Consider the following 3,961-nt stretch of genomic DNA (forward strand, 5'->3'; position numbering starts at 1 on the left):
AGGATCCATTTTGACCATCTGTTTGCCTGAGTCCATTTATGCCCATATATGGATATATCTGTTTCTGTCTGTCTGCGTCCATTTTATGCCCATATATGGAGATCTCTGCAGACACAGTGCCGATTCCGGAAGACCCTGATGTCAGACAACAGCTCTGCATACGGAGAATCCAAACTTTTTGCGCTGGGTTCCGAAAAATCGCGTCTCGGCTCGGGTCGAGGCCGGGCACTGCACTACCTGCTGTGGCAGGGAACACGCGCGCTGAATTTGAAGCTGGTGGGACGAACGGTTCTCAAGATACGCGGATTACATACATACATACATATATACATACATACATACACACTCACAGAGATTTTTTGTTGACTCATGTGGCGTATGTGATGTCAGAGCCTTTTATGAAGTGATGTCACAATGAGTCAGCGCTTGCTCCGGAACGGCCCGATGTCAGTCATCTCCGCATACGGAGATTCCAAACCTTTCGTGCCGGATCCGAAGAACTGTGTATCGGGTCGGGTCGAGGCCTAGCTAAGAACGTAGGCAAAGGTCTGAGCTATCTGCGTGCGAAATTTGGAGTCTGTAGCACCAACCATGTGCTGTCAGGGTTCTTTCATGCGATTCGGGCCAATTCGGATTCGCGTCCATTGACTTCAATTAGTAGTCAGGACTCCGCATATGGAGATTCCGATCCTTTCGCGTTGGTTCCGGAAAACCGCATATCGGGTCGGGTCGAGGCATAGCTAAGAACGTAGCCAAAGGTCTGAGCTATCTGCGTGCGAAATTTGGAGTCTGTAGAACCAACCATGTGCTGTCAGGGCTCTTTCGTGCAATTCGGCCTCGGCTTCAATTAGTAGTCACGATATTCATGGGGTGCCCTGAGACAAACAAGTTTGGGAACCCCTGCTGTACGTCACTAAACATCTCACTCAACAATGCATTTACAATTAAAGCGTGCTGTGCAACCAGGTGAAGTGTCTGTGCTGTGCAAATAGTCAATAAGGTTTATGTGCAAATATCAGTAACAGAGGACCTCTCTGTTACAGACGTCATTCAGAGGTTCGGGGGGCGGGTAGGGTACCATCATTAAGTCGTCTGTTTGCTGCTGCCGAGATGTTGTGACAGTGACACCCCGAACCGAACCGATTTAAACTCTGCTCTAAAAGTGGAGTATATGCATCAGCCCTTACCCAGGCTTTTTTTTAAGGGTCCATATCGTCGTTGTCGGGTGAAAACCTTGTATGTCCAAAACCGTTCGTTTTCTATTTATCATTTTAAAATGATTTAAACTAGTGAAAACAGCCGATCTATAAGCACACAACGCCTCGCGGTGCGAGGCCTTGTGTGCTTGTAGATCTGCTGTTTTCACTACTTTTGTGCGACGGCCTTGTATGATGAAGCAGGCCTTTGCGAAAGAACGTACAAATCTGAAACTCGGAGATACGAGGTTTCCACCCGACAACGACGATATAAGGGTCCATTTTGGTTCGTAACTATCAATCATTTATCTGGGGGTCCCCCGCACCCCACGACACGTTGAGAACCATTGAGTATGGGCGGGTTCAGAGTCTTGCTCAAGGTCACTTCGAACGCAAAGGGCTGGGGATTGAGCCGGCAACCCTCCAGTTCCCACCAGACAGCATAAGAAACATACCAATTCATACACATTGCCACATCAACGGGTCATACAGAAAGAAAACCTATAAGAGATGTATGTACAATTGAAATGTACAATTGAAGGCTATGCCTTAACCCTTATTGTGCCTATCCCGGACAAGTTCGGGATTTTTTCAATCCAATACAATGTTTTTTTTGCTATTTTACTTACCCTGAGCTGCTTGTAGAGATGTGGGTGGTCCTGGCTCGTCCTACGCTTTCCAACGACCGATTCCAGATGGTCCAACGATTTATTCCATTGAAAATGGTTTAGAATAAAGTTTAGAGCCCCCCCAAAAAAACTCAATCTATACTGTCGGCGGCGCGACGTATTCCGGGGTGCCTATCCCGATCTAGTCCGGGATATTTAATAAAATGAATGAATTAATTGGAGGCCTCAACGAAGCCCCGGTCTAATTTTCCATCCATGCCCCGGGCCGCGATTCTGTTTACATCGGCCCGTAATCGGGTAACGCCGCCGCACTGTGCCGCAGCACTCTAGCGGCACCTTGTAGCCCCTGGCAGTAAGTGGGTTAAAAGTGTATACTGAGATGTCACACTGCAACTTGGAAAACCTTTAGCTTACAAAACCACAAAAATGTCTGTTAGAAATAGTGTAGTCAGGAACACTCACGTCTAAGTAGATTTAACCACTTATTGCATAATGGAATACAGTTAATCTTGGCGTCAATGGGCTACGTGTTCGGAGATGTTCCCTGAATTTTGTGCAAGCTTTCTGAGCATGCTAAGCAATATCTGGGAACTAGCATGGGGATACAATAGCAGAACAATTCTCCTTTTGCACAAAGTAGTGCAAAAGGAGAAAGATAGAGGGTGCCAGATCCCTTTTAGTCACACCCTACCACTACTTCCTGTTCATCCACAGAGCATTGATTCTAGTTGTTTTCTCCATTAGATTTCTTTTCACTTTTTTCAACTTTTATTACTTGGGATGGTAAAAAGATGAGGCAGACAAATAAAATGTATTTTGACAAGTAATACAAGTTGAAAAAAGTGAAAAGAAAGCACTTTAATCTAATGGAGAAAACAACTAGTATCAATGCTCTGTGGATGAACAGGAAGTAGTGGTAGGGTGTGACTAAAAGGGATCTAGCGCCCTCTATCTTGCAATGCACTACTTTGTGCAAAAGGAGAATAGCAATACATTGACATGTAAGTATTTGAGCTTAGCCAGACTGATCGTGCAAAGGTGGAGGCTGGGGTGGTGGAGGAGGCAGCTAGCAGCGGATGATTCCGAAGCTTCGGAAACCAAGCATAGGTAGAGAAAGCAAGCCGTATTTAAAGGAGCCTGCCCTACTGATTGAGAGCTTTGATTGGAGTATGGCACATGACTATGTGACGTAATGACCAGCAGATATGAGAATGAGGTATGAGTACAGAGCTGACTGACAGCTGACTACAGCTGGGCGGGACGACTCCTATGTGTCCTGCATAAACTAACACTGTCGCTTCATTTATATATCGTCACTTTTCAGTATTCAAATTCAAAAGCATCAAAAGATGCAGATCTGTAGGCTCGCGTTTGCGCTGCATTTCGAGCTTGCGGATCTGCTACTGTTGACGCTTTGGTGTGCGGCCGTATAGAAAGATCAAGTAGGGGTGTTAGTTTACGCTTCTGCCCGACAGCGCCGCTGTGTCTGAAGCGTCCAAGGTCAACTCGGTGCAGATAGTGCGGGGTATAATGATTAGTGGATCATAAGGTGGTTGTTGTATGTATGCCGTCGGACCACCCGACAGCTCAGCCATCCCAAGCTAAACGTCTCTCCCTTCAGAGGAGGAGTAGGAGGAAAAGGAGAGCCCTGGATGCATGCAGACATGATGGGGAAGATGTTATCTCGGCGGCGTGGTCAGATGTGACGAAGAGGAGAGCCTGTTGTTTAGTTCTCTCCTTTGATCTGACACGAGAATCAAGCAAAAGAGAAGAAGAAAAAAAAAGAGGCACCGTAATTTCCTCACCATCTTCTAATCCAAAACGAGGCCTAATTACTAGGCACCGAGGTGCATTTGGGGTGGATTCGTGGCCTACATATTAGAGCGTATCCATTGCACAACAAGACAGGAAATGCAGTGTGTGCGCGTGTGTGTGTGTGTGTGTGTGTGTGTGTGTGTGTGTGCGTGTGTGTGTGTGTGTCTGTGTGTGTGTGTGTGTGTGTGTGTGTGTGTGTGTGTGTGTGTGTGTGCGCGCGCGTGTGTGTGTGTGTGTGTGTGTGTGTGTGTGTGTGTGTGTGTGTGTGTGTGTGTGTGTGTGTGTGTGCGCACGCGTGTGTGTGTGTGTGTGTGTGTGTGT

This window comes from Nannobrachium achirus (genome assembly GCF_963921795.1).
Source record: "Nannobrachium achirus genome assembly, chromosome: 13".
In the NCBI taxonomy this organism is placed as follows: domain Eukaryota; kingdom Metazoa; phylum Chordata; class Actinopteri; order Myctophiformes; family Myctophidae; genus Nannobrachium; species Nannobrachium achirus.